Raw genomic sequence first — 9,293 nt, forward strand, 5'->3', positions numbered from 1 at the left:
CGTGACTTGTAAAAATATCTGAAAAAGATTGAAGTTAACATTATTTATATACCATACTAGCAAACTCGGCGAACTCCGTTTCGCCACCAGATGGCTTCGTTTTATGTAACATTTCGTTTGGTGATCCCGCTTTTCTGTTGAAATTTTTCCTGAATTTTCTTTGCTGTAAACCTCACAGAGCCCTAGACCTTTACAACGAATGCAAAACCGTGGATATCGGTTCGTGCGTTCTGGAGCTATAGCGTCAGGAAGGAAAACCCGACTTATTTTTATATAGTAGATGTGTAATTCCTGTTACAAACATAACAGCTGTAAAGAGGGACGAAAGGATATGCTGGGTTTCCAAATCATACACAAGCATTTTATTATTGTTATTATTGTAAAATACGTACCGGCATTTTAAACACACATGTAAACGCTTCATACACTTTTAAAATGTCGATGTATACAGAATATGTCAATCGAGTGGAATCAAAAAACTTGATTGACCTGGGTTTCTTCAACAATCGCTTAGACCAAAAACATGTCACACAGTTGATCAACTTCAAAATTCTGACCGAACTATAAACACTAACGTCCGCATACATTGTAGAAATTAAATACAGACAAGAACTGAAAGTGGCATACATTCGAGTAGCATACATATAAGTAGAAACAAAACCAACAATGGTTACTATGAGACAAAAGTAATGAATACAATTCCATTTAATAAATTTGTTTAATGTGAAGTTAGGGGTGTTATTGATAATCTTCTGCAACCTCATAATGAGAAAAATATATTTATCGCTATAGTAAATGCTACTGGTAAGAATCAGGATCATCGCGACGCAGCTGATACAAAGATTTGCGACGAGAAGGTAAAACAGCTCAATGTGAACACTGATAATGCTGAAATAAATTTGCAAGCCAATGAAGAAGCTCACAAGAAAGAAGGAAAGTATATAGTAAATGTAATCACGAGGATTAATGAAATTGTTGGAGATGGAATACGTAGAAAGAAGAAACACATTCTCCAGAAAGCGCATAGGCAATAAAGCTAATTGAAGATCTTTATTGATAAAATTTGACAGCAATTCATTTCTGTCCAGCATTTTTACGACAACCTACGATGATGGACTGTTTGTGACTAAAGTGAATAGTTCAATTACTTAAAGATAATTTGGTATTCAGTAATATACAACTCAGTTTTTTGACTGATTGATTTAGGACGCCCATATGAAATGTTTTATATCTTTCAATATGTCTGCAATGCATATAACAAAATAGTATATGTAAATGAAAGTCCTGTTAATTGTAATAACAATAAATTAAACAGATTTATTTCTCTTTCTGATTTCCGATCATTTTTATTTCTAAAGTAAGCAAGTAGGTGATCAGCATTCTCTGCCTCCACGTCTACGCTAATTTTGGGTCATTGGCCTTTCCTCACGAAGGTTTCCTGCGCTATACGAGTGTTATGTGTTGTCTTGTAAGTCTTGACTAGTAACAAAAACGTCACAAATTGTATTTATGAACTCAGTCAAAGTACAAACAAATAAGTCTAGCTCTAGATGAACGTTAATGCCATCTCATTAAGTTAGTGTCTGCCCGCATTACATCCAGCTGTTGTTGTTTGGAACCCACAGAACCAGTCTCTCCCCTACCAGGAATGATACGATTTGAAAGAAAAATGTAGAGTATATCTACAACATATAACGTTAGGCAGACGATGTCACGGACATAAGCTCATATCAATAATGAATTTAATTAGATAATGTGTTTTACCAATTACCATTACATTACAAGAAATACTAACACTTACTATAATGAATTTATTGAAAACGTACTCTATCCTAACCACCTTTAATCAAGAGGTAACCTAAATAACAGTTGTTTAAATTCCATAAATTTGTTATTTCATAGTACATCAAAAGTTAAGCGCCTTTTAAAGAAGTAAAAGCAATGCTCTTGTTGTAGGTTTTGCTAAATAAAATTTTTATGGCTCCATTTTGTATGGTTCCTTTTAAGGTAAAAGCCTTCTCCATATTTTTCCATTTCTCTTTGCCTTGAGCAACATTCATCCAGTATTTCCCTGCTAGTTCTATAACGTCTTCTGTCCATCTTTTCTTTTGTCGTCCTATATATCTCTTTCCAGTAGATCCAGTCCATTTTGTTATTTCTAGTGTCCATCTTTTATCCCGCTTTCTAGAAATATGACCTGTCCATTTCCATTTAAGCCTTAGAGCGTTTACAAATGCATCTGTAAATTTTGTTAATAAATATAATTTATTGCAAGAATATTGTACAAAAATATGTATGGTGGTACAATCGTAAGTTCGCATATTATTCTGCCACACACAATGGCGCGCAAATGTGTCATTAAAGGAATTTAACATTATTAGTCATATGAATTGGTCAATTCTTATATGATTTATTTGATATCATATCATATGTTATTAAATTTATATCAACTACTGTTTCACCAAAATAATCATGTATTGGATAATACATTTATTCCAAAAGTAATACACCAAGTCGATTTTTTAAAACTGTAATCGGAAGATCTTTTGATTATTTGTTTTGTTTCAAATGTAATAAATATTTTGTATATTCTCCTCAAATTAAAGACGCTTCTTTCCAAGGTATGCTGACAAGACAGGATTTTTCTTGTTATTTTCTTGCTAAATAACACCTAAACATTGCCTTGTTATAATGCTTTAACTACTCGTTTAAATTGAATAATATTTGAAATATACCGTGTCTATACAATGCCTGTTTACTAACTTTAATATAGACTGCTGAATTGCAGATTAAAATTAGTTCCCCCAAAACCTATTGTCAACATTTATTACCCATTAAGCGGGTATCATGTTCCCAGGGTTGACCCCAGTCTATGGGTCAACTGATTTGCGCGTTCAATTAAGCTTTATTGTTTGTTTTTATATTGTCCATTTCAAGAATATGCGAGACTGTTCCTCATATATGGGCCATCTTTGTCTGGTTCGGCTCACGCTGTTCAATCGTGATGTTCTGTTTTCAAATCCTGGTACATTAATGAAGTATATGTGTGAAATTAATACGTTAAATAAAGATATTGGTACATCTTTTGCGTTTAAGATACTTAAGAATCAGGTTGTTTGCACCAACCTTTAAACTAAATTTATGTTCGTGGAGATTCCCCAGGCCATTCCATTTGTCCCTACCAGAAGAGCGTTTTGGCATAGACCCAAAAAACCGACATGAAACATGACGCTGATCACTTACTTGCCTATTACATTGACGAATGATCGACGAAGAAACACACAAGGAAATCTAAGGCCCAGAACTAAATAGGTTGTAACGCCACTGATTTATTTTATTATTTTAGATTCACATTGGGTCCGTTGGACTAAACTACTATAAGTTATATTTGTCTGTCAAGCATAAAGACCTTCTTGCGTGTTGTTCCCACGAGAATGTAAGAGCGTGCTCCTTTTTCACCATGCCTCCTGCTGAGGACAAATCTTTGTTTTTAATTTATTTTTGTTATTATTTATTACTTAAGATATCATGTGGAACATGGTATCTTAAGTAATATACAAACTCCTTACAAACGTTGTAAAAAATTAAAAAGAGTGGCGGAGAGTTTATTGCCAAGTCTACTCTTCCGTTCTACGCCTTTGATTTGAGAACTCGTAGTAAAATATGTAAAATATGAAGTATTTCATATATTTTTATTTTTGACGTTCATAATTGTACATTTTGTTACCTATATGAATAAATGATTTTAAATTTAGAATAAAAAATGCAATGTCATTGTTTTACAAAAGAATAACAAAAATTACAAAAACGTCAATCTACGACAGTCGAGATTGACGGCTGATATTATTGTTCGTTCATGTGAATTATTTTTAGACGAGAATTAAGTTCGGTGATGGTTGTTTTAGTTGTTCAGATATGATAAATGAAACACTTTGTTCGAAGCTAGGTAACAACTGACGTAAATCCGTGGTTCTGCTGCACACTCCCTCGAGAAGTGAGCTTTGGCCCGTTCGGGGCCTATGCCCCCTTCGGGTGGTATTTATGTTCGCACCCTGCTGATACAGGGCGGTACTAGGGCGGGCCTATAGCCTTTGGTGGGGGCCGCAGCGGGCGAGGAGACATAGGCTCTAATCGCTGCGCGCAGCCGATGCTTGGGTCATATCCGGGTTGTCAGTGCGGTTGTGAGGGGCCAAGGAGTGATCTCAACTTGGCCCTGGTGTCGTAGTCCGTGGTAGCGGGCAGACTCGAGGCTCGCGGTCAAGCTCCGCCGGGTGAGACCCCTCGCTGAGCTTATAAAAACTAACATTAAATTAGGAGTAGTGGGGTTGCGACGCTAACAAAACTTGGCTTATCAAAGGTTTCATACATCTAAGTAACACTTCAATACAAGTGTCAATCTTTCTGGACATTATCTGAAACGAGAATGTTAAATAACAATTTATGAGTGTGGAAAAAACTAAATGACTCATTCTCGCGTGATTGCTAATACATTGGTTAACGCTTCTAATTATTAACTAAAATATGTATATGTAACTTAATTAATGGTTAACATAACTCTATTAAAAAATAGAGTATTAAAAAAAAATAATAGAGGTATTAAAAAATATGACGCAATATTCCTTACAACGCAGTTAACTCTTAGTATCAATATTAATAATTTAGGGCATGATAAAAACTATTTTTAATCAATCATAATACTACTATATTGATACCTTTATCGCTCTGATTTAATTACAAGTTTTTGCACAATTTTAATGTATTGTACTTATCATTATCTAATTGAACAATTATCTATATTTTAATTGATTACAATAGAAAAGAGGCCCTTATTTCAAAATATTGTACTATAACATTGGCATTTAAACAAATTTTGACAATGATGTTGTTAACACAAACAAATCTCTATATATTATAGCATCGCTCAACAACGGAAACATTGCTATAACGATTCACTACGATACAGGTCAAAGGTCAATTGTGTTTCCTAGGAGTTTGCACACACCGCGCACAGAACAAAAGAGTTTTTAGAGCAAGAAAACATAGAATTATTAGACCATCTGCCGTACAGCCCCTACCTAAGCCCTAATGATTTCTATACTTTCCCTAAAATAAAGAATAAATTGCGTGGTCAGAGACTTTCATCACCTGAAGAAGCTGTGGACGCCTACAAAACGGCCATTTTGGAGACCCCAACTTCCGAATGGAATGGTTGCTTCAATGAATGGTTCCATCGTATGAAAAATGTGTCAAATTTCGCGGAGAATACTTCGAAAAGCAATAAATACATTTTTAAATAGTCATGTTGTGTCACTTCCTTGATTCCCGAAATTTTCACTCGTAATGGTGGGCCGCGGCAAAAACTGCCTTAAAAATCGCTCAGTTGTGGAACGACGGACTTCGAGGTGGAATTTCGCATTCTTCCTCGACGTACTCCCAACAACTCCTCCTCGGAACATACTTCAGAAGGTCCTGCGGTAGAAGATGCAGAGTGATCTCTACGCAACACCAAGGGATCAAGCTGCTCGGTAAAGGATTGGTCGTCAACGATTCGAACCGCTCTTCGTACAATTCACAACTATCTTACTCTTCTGTAAGTCTTTAAGAAAACCCAATTTTTAGTTCCCTCAATATTCCTAGCGCTGTTCGAAGTCCAATAGGTAACTGAAATCGTATTTTTTGAATTGATTGTCCGCAATTGATATTTACTGCTATACTTTGAAACGAGGAAGTATGAACCGGGAGGGCCCTCTAATATAGGCCAACTAATTTCCGACTGCGGTTTCATTCGCGTTGTTTTATTTTGTATATAGTTTTGAATATTAGTACATACTTATTTTATTTCGGCTCTCAACACACATGTTAAAATGAGGACAATCAGATAATTATGGAAATATGTTACAGAAAGCAAAAACTAAAAACTAAAGCATGCAAATACATGGGTCTAGGCTCAGAATATGATTGTCCCATTCGGTGTCGTGACCCTTGGTCCGTGGGGTCCTAGCACTTTAAGGCTTTTTAAAGAAATATCAAAAAGGTTAGTCGACATCACAGGAGACCGAAGATCTGGCAGCTACCTCGGCCAAAGAATTAGTCTAGCTATTCCAAGAGGGAACGCTGCGAGTATCTTCGGAACCTTGCCTAAAGGGACTCCTTTTAATATTTTAGTTTATGTTAAGGTAAGTTATTTATTTCAATGTATAATCTATAGAATTTATAAGTTATTTATGTTAATTATTATTATAGCTGTTTTCAAAATACCTGTTACTTGAATATTGTCGATGTCTAAGTATGAATAGAAAGCATATACACGTGTGACATGACAACTTCTACACAGTCGAGAAGCCCGCAATATCGCAGCACACAACGCACCAGGGGACTCTTTGTATTAAAGTAGCATGGGTCCGCCAAGTATTCGCGAATATACAATCTAATTAAATTATTATGAAGGAATAAAGAAAGCAATAATAATAGGAAACACAGCAAGGTTGCTAAAACGACTCGGCAAATGGTGTCTATGGAGTTGCTAAATATGTTCACCGTTTTATTCCAAATCCGACACAATCTGTTAAGGGAGCGTTTAAGTATTACGTCACGCAATTTTTTAGAATATTGACATCCCCCCCCCATGTAACGCGCCGTAACGTTTTTCTGTACGCAAGTACAGTACTGTACCCAAGTATAGTAAAACGTTTCGTGACCACCCAGTGAGTCTTTATACCTAATAGTTACCATTATGTGGTGTAAAGTACTGAAAAGTCAAAAATAATATTAACAATAACTCGTGATTTAATCCCCGCCCCGTATCGTAACGTTTTACAAGAGGACCCCCCTCCCCCCAAAATTCGTTACGTAATACTTGAACGCTCCCTAATACACTTATTAAAAATGTATTATTTAATTGTCGACAACATACGAGTACATGTATGTACTCTTTAATAGAGGCAATAACTTTATCTACTTGTCCAAATGTCCCAAGTCCTTGACTGGGGCAAAGGTCGGCCATAATTATCCGTATCGATCAGCCTGGCATTTTCCCCCTGCTCCACGTTTTTCTAGCTTCACTCTATTGTTGTCTGTTAGAAAACATGTCTATATAAACGAAAATGAATCAAAATATCGGCTGGACCATTTCGTGTATTTTATTTATTAATTCCTTGACTAAGGAAGGTTTTTATGGATAAGTAAAAAACTTTATTAAGACGTAACGAATTACGGCAGCCAAAAATAATATAAAGATTACTAATAAGTATTTAGATTTATCGTTTTTTTATCAGAATGTGTAAGACAAATGTGTAGGCTGATAAAAGCGATAAACAAAAATATAATCCGATCAAAAATTCATTTGATAAGGGAAATTGTTTTTCGCTTAATCAACAATAAACAGTCGTTTTAATGTACAAATGACTTCATTTTCAAGCCAGCTAAGACGAAGGTTTGGTAAGATCTACAATGTTTAAATGTGTCAAGGATTATTGTAACAACTTTCTATATGCAATGTCTATACAGAATATACTGGGCTATTTATGCTGTTGTTAGGTTATATGAAAACAGCCTTGCGATTCCGAAACTCACTTTTCGATCTCTCACAGCGGTTTTCGCATCGGCGGTCGCGCTCAAATCAGTCGTGAAGCAGTCATTTTACGATTTGGCATTCTGATAAACAATAAACTACAAGCTCCCTCCGCTTGTCAAGACGTAATGTGAAATTGCTTAACAGAATACCATGAGATTCCAAAAATGAGGTGAGTGACGAAGGGAGCGTTGTAAGTGCGAGGTGAACTCACGGATTAACAGAATCGCACGGCTAGTAAGATATTTAGACTAATTTAACCTTTGAAGTTTATTCTTACACATTGTTTATAGGTTATAATAACCTATAAAACGTTTAAGTCATACAATTTAACTGGCCACAACCAATCTCTACTAATTGTCAATAAATATCACATATTTCTACACATTTTACATCAAAATAATCTTAAACAAATTAAAAATAAACATCCGCCATCTTATTTAAACTCCTAACTGTTATAATTGTCAGTTCGGTACCTTATTTATTTATTTATTTGCTTGCCAACGCTGAGAACACTGATACATTGGTACAAGAAAAATAAAATACAAGATTTAATGTGGCAAGCACTTAGAGACAAACATATATCGGAGATAAAATATTTAAAAAAAGAAATGATTATAAAAAAATATGAAAATCGATTTGAAAGTGTGAGGTGAGCAGCTCTGGATATCCAGACCTAGCTCGTTTATCATAATGCTCAATATGGATATCGGTGAGACACGACTAAACGTGTTCTTCTGAAAGGGAAAAATAAGTGATGGGATGTCTTTGGTATCAAGAAATTTGAAAAGAAATTCAAATTTAGATAACGTTTTCTTTCATCTCTTATAACTGTAATTTTATACATATTTTGTTAAACGAAATTGTCATATATGATATAAATTTAATATCATATGTGAATTTTATTTACAATCAAGTAACCTACAAAGTAATAATAAAAATAATTAAAAAGAAAATCAAAACAAATTTAAAAAGTTTGGTCCCTGTTGCAGTGTACCTTTGACGCTGACAGCATTTCCTCTCTGTATTGCGATACTTATGTGTTGAGCCAGGAAAGTGGCAGCTCTGGTGTCACCGGTACTATCTACTAGGCGGCAACTTAAAACTTTAATAAGCGCCTGTGCACTTGAACCCCACGGCCCAAGAGTCTCTACTCCCAAGGGAACAAAATCGAAGTTGGAGGAAAGACTCTTTTATTTGTGCCGTTTATTATTTTCTGTCTGCTCTGCGGCCACCCCAGCTTTTTTGCTTGTCCGAAGGAGGTGAGACGGGGCAAACGTGTCCACACAAGCAGCATCCCATACTACAGCCCATCCCATTTTGCTAGAGATCAACGACATTCCATCCGGCTGCTTGCCATCTTCTCTTAATCATATCATATGTTATAAATTTAATGTACTGTAATTATATCTGTTTCATGATCATTTGTCCATCTGATTTCAAGTGGGTGATCGGCTTCCTGTGCCTGTCACGCTGTCGACTTTTTGAGTCTAAGATAACCAGGTTTCCTCACGACGTTTTCCTTCACCGTTCGAGCGAATTATAAATGCTGAACCCGGGGATCCTACGACCTCAGGGATGAGAATCGCACGCTGGAGCCACTAGGATAACACAGCTCTACTACTCTTCAACTCTTCTTCAACTAATACAATGGGTTATAAAACAAACGAATTCAAACTTTATTGTGGCTTTATTTCTATAGAAACCGTTTGTGAATTTATTG

This window comes from Pieris napi, chromosome 20, assembly GCF_905475465.1.
Source record: "Pieris napi chromosome 20, ilPieNapi1.2, whole genome shotgun sequence".
NCBI lineage: Eukaryota > Metazoa > Arthropoda > Insecta > Lepidoptera > Pieridae > Pieris > Pieris napi.